The sequence below is a fragment of the Muntiacus reevesi genome, chromosome 2 (genome assembly GCF_963930625.1).
Source record: "Muntiacus reevesi chromosome 2, mMunRee1.1, whole genome shotgun sequence".
NCBI lineage: Eukaryota > Metazoa > Chordata > Mammalia > Artiodactyla > Cervidae > Muntiacus > Muntiacus reevesi.
In genome coordinates, this window is record NC_089250.1 from 99,982,485 (window position 1) to 99,990,789 (window position 8,305).

Below are 8,305 nucleotides of genomic sequence, written 5' to 3' on the forward strand. Positions count from 1 at the left end.
AGATACTTAAAATTCACCTTCCCACCTTAAAACTCTACAAGTCCACACTAAGCAGAAGTAGAGGATAGAATTTCTGAGGCTGACTTTGCATGTGAGGCAAAATTGGTCTAAAAATAACAGTTGATTTGAAGCTGACCTGAAATATAGCCTCCTAGATATAGGATCCGAAGTACATCTGTGAGTAGCACCCTATAAAAAGATAAGATCTCTTAAGGGACCTCTATACTGATAACTGGAAATTTTGGCACTGATAAAGAAATCCACCTAATTTTTTCTGCTCTTTATAAGTAAGTTACTTACCAAAATATAATAAATAAAAATAACTCCCTGGAACTAGCTTCCTCTGGCTTTGAATATCTGCTAAAAGTTTCTCCCTTGGTGTGTTCATAATCCAAGACCAAATCTCATGAAACTATGTCCTATTTATTTTTCATTCATTCATTCATTCATTTATCTATTCACCAACACCTGGTTAATAAGATTCAGCAGTGGGAAATTACCCTACCTTTATGTCATCTAAATGACAAGAATGACATTTATGGATCAGGCTAAGTCACTACTGAGATGGCACATACACCCCATAACTTGATACTCAGCTTCCATATTAATTACAGTTGTTGTCTGTTTACTGGAGACATGGTGAAGGCAGTCACTCTGACAGTGCAGTGAGGAGGATGGTCAGAATGAAAAAGTGTTTTTCAGGAATGGTTTGGTGAGAATTTTATATCCAGATGATAAAAATCTATAAGAGAGGTATTATGATGAGTGTCAAAGTCTGTTTAAAGTGATATTGGATACACCAAGGGTCCAGCAAAGGCCAGAGGGGACACTGACAAGAAGAGAAAGTTATTCTTCAAAAGGAGGCAGGATGCTTTTTAAAAGAAGAGATGAAGAAAATAAGAAAGGGTGGATTATGGATGGTTTTATGAAAAAAGAGAGGGTACCTGAAAGATGCCTCTAAGCTCAGCAGTGTAAGTAGTGAGCTCCTTTTCTGATAAGTGTGATTTGGGAAGACAGTAGGATTTTTAGCACCTTCCTTGGTGGCTCACAAGTAAAGAATCTGCCTGCCAATGCAGGAGATGCAGGAGATGTGGATTCGATCTTTGGGTTGGGAAAATCCCTGGGAGAAGGAAATGGCAACCCAATCTAGTATTCTTGCCTGGGAAGTCGAATGGACAAAGGAACCTGGTGGGCTATAGTCCTTGGGGTCGCAAGCTGTCGGACACGACTGAGCACACACACATGAAAATTTTTAAATAGATTTTTTAGACAAAAAATTAAAGAAGCAAAGGGACCAGGGGCAGTTGAATCTGATCAGTCTGTCTCACAGTAGATCTAGAGCACTTATTACATAGACGGCTTACCAAGGGTGCTAAGCAGTTTCCCAAAACAAGGGGTCAAAATGAACAGTCTTAGATAAGTTCTTCAAAGTTTTCTGTTTAATTAAAATTACCCAAAGCATTCTAAGTGTGTTATCACTTAATGTTGCATAAAAGTATCCTGATACTTTACAACATAAGTGTTTTATGGACATTTTCATTAGTTATCTTTTTCTCAACTTGCCTGAAGGTTCCAGTGTGCAAATAACTCTTGGTTAGTTCTTTGAATGTACATTAAGTCTTTGAGGTTTAATGCTCTAGGGTGACATTCAGTTTCTAAGAGTAGTAATTTACTAAATAGTAGGGTGGGGCGCTATCTCCTTTATTCCAGAAAGTGAACTGGAACATAGAATTAAGAGACTTGTCCATATTCAAAAAGCTTATTATAGAACTGTGGCAGTGGAGCTGGTGAACATAGAACAAGAGTACTACATAAAAAAGAAAAGTGAGTTTCCCTTTGGTAGTATATTATTTCCAATTGGCTAATAAAAAGGAAAATGGCATATAAAAAGCTTGCAATTTTGCTAATTAGATCAGCATGATCTCTGCAGTCTTCTAGAAAAGTATTCAATACTTTGGGCTATTTAAATTCATTTAGCCCTTTTAGAAAGGAACTAAATGAAGAGCATGCTTTCAGTGGTGGATATAGCTTTCTTTTTATTTAGGACAAAAGATTTCTCTCATACTTATCAAACATCTTGTCTTCATGTAACAGGGACTTATTTTGCATCAGTTCAAACTGTCCTGTCTGCCAAAATGATCCATGTTCAATGACTTTTAAGATGACTTGAACAACTCAATTCAATTGTGCTCCCCAACCTAAGCTTTTATAAAAGCAGGGAAATTGTTTTAATATTCTGAAAGGCATCCATTAAGATGACTCCATTTAAAATACTAAATGGCTTAATGGCATTTTCAGTGCTACATAAAATATTCTAACCATGAAAAAAATTCAGCTAACTGCTAATATGTAGGAACTCACTAACTTCAAAAGATATGCCCAGCATATAGAATAAGTCTAGTGTAGCAGCTAAGGAATTTCAGAGTAGTTAGTAGATCATATGTATATTAATATACATATAAAATTTACATGGAAATGAATAGGACATATTTAGTACTCTAAGCACATAATTGAAAAGTAATTTTATCACCATAAAGATAGTATATAAATCAGATCTGAACTGTGTAAAGTTGTAACATAGATGTGATATAAAATTCTTGTACAAGCAACATTTCTCAGAAAACAATTCAGTTAAATTGATAGAGGCATAGTATTAAGCACACAGTAGTCAGATTTGTAGGAGTGTGTTGTTGAGTAAGGGGTAATTTCTGTGAGGCATATTATAGCGGTGTAGCTTTGGAGATGTAGGTTCTACAGATGTTATTTTTTATCAGTCCTCTGAAGAGGTTAAAACTAGGGATCCGAAATAAGAGGAAGTAAGTTTTGGGAAGATCCCCTGGAACAGGGAATGGCAACCCACTCTAGAATTCCGTGGACAGAAGAGCCTGGTGGGCTACAGTCCAGGGCGTCGTGAAGAGTCGGACATGACTGAGTGACTTAACACACACACGTGCACGCACCTGAAACGAGGCTTCCCAAGTGGCACTTAAGGATAAAGCGTCTGCCTGCCAATGCAAAAGATGTGAGAGACGCAGATTTGGTCTCTGAGTTGGGAAGATCCCCTGGAGTAGGAAATGTGGACCTACTCCAGGATTCCTTCCTGGAAATCCCATGGACAGAGGAGCCTGGTGGGCTAAGATCCATGGGATCACAGAATTGGCCACAACTGATCAACTGAGCACACATAACCACACAGACTTTCTCATTTTAAACCTTTCCAGAAAGAAAATATTTCCCAATATATTTATTTACTTTGAAGGATAAATAATGTTAGCTACTTGTTTCTCCCAAAAATACTGTTTCTTTTACATCAAACAATGCTAATAACCAATTCTGTTCAAAGGGTAGAACTAAAAAAAAGAAACCCTTGATCTAGCCTTTGAGTAGAATAAGTACATCAGACTACCAAAATGCATACTTTCATTTTCAGCTCACCAAAATGATATATATTCAGTTTATACTTTCAGTACATTTGAAAGTAGATGCTCAGAAATCCATATGGAAAAAATTATATGGATTTTCATTTGTCATTCAATGTAGAGAAAAAGGCAATTATCACAGCTTTTGGAAGGAAAGTACTACCAGTGTTGACAGTCCTATGCTAGTTTCATATAAACCAAGGAGAAACCCGTTTCAACAGATAATCTTTGAAAACCGATATGTGGAAATCTCAGCTTGTAGACTTACAGTTTTACTTATACTGCTATATCTTATATCAAGCCAAAAGGAAAACAATTTAAAATAGAGATAATTTTCATTTTCCTAATGCTGCAAGACCAAATATGCCAATTGTAAAATGAGTCACCCAAAAAGGGAAGCAGCAGCAAAGTATTAGGGTCAATACTGAAAACAAAGTCTCTAAGTGGGGAGGAAGTTGTTTTTAGCATTGAATTCTGAGTATAGTTTGGGAAAAAAGTACTAAATGGGGTTTTCTTTTTTCACTAAATGTTTTCTTCCTCTCCTCCTGGACTTATAGGCAATGTGGAAAAGTAATGCTATGGCAAACAGTAAGTTTAGATTCAATCAGATATGCCATCAAGGTCTCAAAACACATTGCTGAAAATGAAAAAAATTGAGATAGTGGGAACAAATGTCTAAAATTGGAATTGGTCCCCAATCATATCAATTACAAATTGAAACCATATCTGAAATAGTTTTCAAAATTTTAGCCCTTCTACATTGTAATTCAATTCACATATTGACCATTTAATCCTAATAGTCAATGATATTATAGTAACAACTCTGAGTCAGCCACAATTACAGAATTGCATTTTGGCTGAGACATTAAACATACAAATACTAAACAGAAATATTTCTCATCTGCTGCAAAAATGTTGGCAGGGAGTGGCTGTTTTCTTTATAGGAAGTACCATATCTCAGTATCCATATTGAGATATCTTTTATCTAGGGCAATGATCAAAGAGTATGTTTTTACAAAATATCAGAAAATTGAATCAATGTCAATACTGTTTGTGCTTTTGTATTATAGATTTGCAAAATGGCACCACTGGAGAAAACTGGATGATGAGTTGAGGGATCTCTCTGTATTATGCTTCACAACTTTGTGTAAATCTACAACTAATGTCAATGTCAATTAGAAATGTGAGTTTTCCCCCACATGAAATTCACATACTCTATCTTTCACTACAGTGTATTGGATAAAATGCTGACAAGGTAGAAAGTACAGAGCTAAGTTAAAAAAAAAAATAGTCTGAATGTCTAGAGGAAAAAAATACTACATGACTATTTTAAAATATAGCATATAAATAGAAAATGTAATGTAGAGTACAGACAACAGAGTGAGAAACACTTCCACTGAAAATGCAGTTTGTTGTTGCACCCAAGAAGTGGGAGCACCTTGCACCAGGGAGTGTGGCAGGTGGGGAGTGGAGGTGAACAAGAGCTGAGGTCCATCGGGGGCGGGAGGACTTGAACAAGAACCTGTATTGTAGGCTCTGGGATATAACACTGTCTCTGGTTGTCTGGTACTGGCCCTGGAGTGATTAGCAAGAAAGTTGGATAGTGGTCCAGTGAGAGTACAATATGGAAGTTGTTGGTGTGTGTATGTGTTGGGGGCGGGGGGGCTCTGGATTGCTTGGTTTTTATTTGAAAAGCACATCTCCAGGAGAAGAATTCCTCCTAAGGGAGAGGGCTGGGGTTGTGATAAGGAAGGTATGAGGTCAAGGCATAGTGATCAGTTACTGGGTTGGCCAGAACAAGGAATGTCCAGCAATTGCCTGTATGACAGATGTTAAAACAGATTTACAGAAGTTTGAAACGTGGTTAATGCAGTGTCAAAGATGAAAGGCATACGCTTTCCCAAAAGCATACGTAATGCAGGCAGCCAGCAAGTGCCAAACACATTAAGAGGGAGGCAGTCTCGCTTAAAATGAATTGGTTATTTCTGTATTTCAAGTGGGGATTTAGAGCACTTGCAGAGGCAAAAATGAAGTACTTTTAGGAAGAGTTACATAACACTTGGCTGAATGCACTTATTGACATGAATTTGTCCAGGTAATTGGTTTTGTGCATTAATTATACGTGGTACATTTCCACCACATCACTTACAAATGAGTATATTCTTTTAAATATCTGATTTACAGAAAAAATATATAAAATCATATTTAGAAATTTTAATGACCCTAAAATAATTATTAACACAAATATTAAATATGATGAGTATAGAATGCACAGTGAGGCAGAAGCCTGAGCTACATAACCCATCAACATCCTCAGACACATATGCTTCATTCCTTTGGGAGATGCTTATCAATCTTTTGGCTGCACTCATTTTTTCATACACTCTCCGAGCTTTCTCAGAATTCCACTGCACAAGCTGATTGCCATCTGCTCCTACACCCACACAAAATTTCATTAGTGTCAGAGCTTGTTCCTTTCCCTAGGCTTGGCCCAAGAAAAACTAGCACTTGTTCTTGGGTAATTGGGAGAAAAATCCCTTCAGCCTCATGCAATCATATACAGTTTCTCCTTCTAAAGCCCCTGGGCCATCCCGGGTTTACCAGATGGACATTTTTGGATTTCATGACCCACTCTTCAGCTGAAGCCAACACTGATTCAGACCTGTGAAATGGTAGTGAGACAAAACAGTGTTAATTCTTTGACAGTCGCTAATTTTTCATGTTTTACCCCAGAGTACTCTCCTGGGCTTTTGATTTTTGTTTGTTTGAGGTGAGTCATATGGCCTTAAAATCAAATCATGACTCCCCCATTAACTATTTTTGCTTATCTCAGACAACGTGCCAACGTGCAAATCCACAGACTGTGTGGAAGGCATAGAAACATCAATAACTGTACAAGTCACTGAACATATGACAACGCTGACAAATATTAAGCACTCAGAATTTAGTTATGATGGCTGTGATTAAATAACCTATAGATACTTTACACATTGTGCTTGGTTATTTTGCTTCTGTTTCAATATTACCCTGACAATAATGATAAGAAAAATACAAAGAAGGAAGCAGATAATCCTAAAGGCCAGCATGGAAAAAAGAAAACATGATATATTTAAGATCTCTCCTTTCTAGAAAAACATAAAGAAAGAAAACAAATCCAGAGAAGCTGAAAATAATTGCTATTTCCTCAGGTATTTGAGTATTCTCAGAATTTTTTTTCTTTTTTTATTAAGCGAAAAGGAACAACATTTCTACTATAATCCACTGCACACCCTTAACACAATTGCACATATGATACATAACTTTCTCTTTCCGCAGTTAGAAGTTAGAATAGTTATTTCAGTGAAACATTTGGTCTTTTCACACAATTCTAATGTGATGTGTAAATGGCTTTGTGTATACTGATAACAAAATAGTTCATTGTATGATATTAAAGGAAAATTGTAGGATGCAGAACTATGTAGAGAACCTGACCCATTATGAATGAATAATAATTTCTATTAAAATTGATAAACATAGGAAAATGTCCTTAAAGAAACACTGAAAAATGACACAATGGATTCCTTTGGAAAAGAAATTTGCAGTGCAGAGAATTGAAGCTCCCAAAGTACAGGTATATGTACATATGTGTTTATGGGTTTGGGGAAACTGAGGAAAAAGCAATACACAGAGATAGTACACTGATATGGCAAGACAACCCACAACCCAAATTAATTCAAGGGGAATCCAGAATACAGAGTCAAGGAGACTAATAGGAAATTTAGCCTTCAAGGAATGTGCAAAAATCTCTGAGGCCTCTGGACTTCTGCATGGCAATAAAGAAGTGGGAGAGTATTTGAAGGGAATTTTATCCATGTCTCCGGAGAAAAGAAAAACCACATGGTAGTTATCCACACTATACCCATTTAACTGTTTGTTGTATGTTCTGTAATTATATAAATTCATGCCCATATATTCAAAGTGTTTTTCTGCCTGTAAGCTTTAACTACAGTATCCCTATTGGCACCAGTAAAAACATTAGGCTCATTATCCTTTCCTCATAGGCTTCCATGTCCTGAAATATTCTTTTTCTCTCAGTGTTATTAAATCCTCTCTTTCTCTTAGATCCAGCTTAAGGCTTAATAACTGTCTAACCTTGAATATAAGCGAACAATTCTCTTCAGCTCTCTAAGCCCCAGAACTTTTGCTGTTTGAAATAAAGGGATTGAATTTGACACCTCTTAGTTCTAAAATTCCATGAGCTTATGTAAGTCCTAACCTCAGTCTCATAAATTTCTCTCTCTTATTCATGCCCAGTATATAAAATTGCATTGCACTTTCTCTAGAAAATTTAGAAAGTTGAGATTAAGCCCCATACAAACTTGCTTAATTGGAAAATAATATGAAAAAGAAAAATATTTATAGTATCTTTTGCTAGGTCAAAACATCACTTCCTTATTGTTTAATAAATGCTTGAAATATCCCTTAATAATTGTAGTCAATACACACACAATTTTGTAGCAATAGCAGATACAATCTTTCAAAGTAATTTTGGAAGGATTTCTAAAAATAAAAAAATTTAAATGCCAGATTGAAAAAGTCCAACAAAAAAAAAGGCCCTTGTACTAACATCCAATGTTAGATTGTATGTACATGTGTTCACATGTACCATATGATCAGAAGTACCATATGCTCACATGTACACACATGCTCACATGTACCATATGCTCATTTGTGCCATATTAGATATTCCAATTTATATATAAATTTCTTCCACAGGCATTTCTTTCTATTTGTAAGTCTAGGTAAGAAATATCGCTACATTTAAGTGCCAGAAAATTCAGTCTTGATTATGTTACAAAATTATAAGTTAATATTGATTTTCTCAATAGTAGTAATTCAACAGAAAG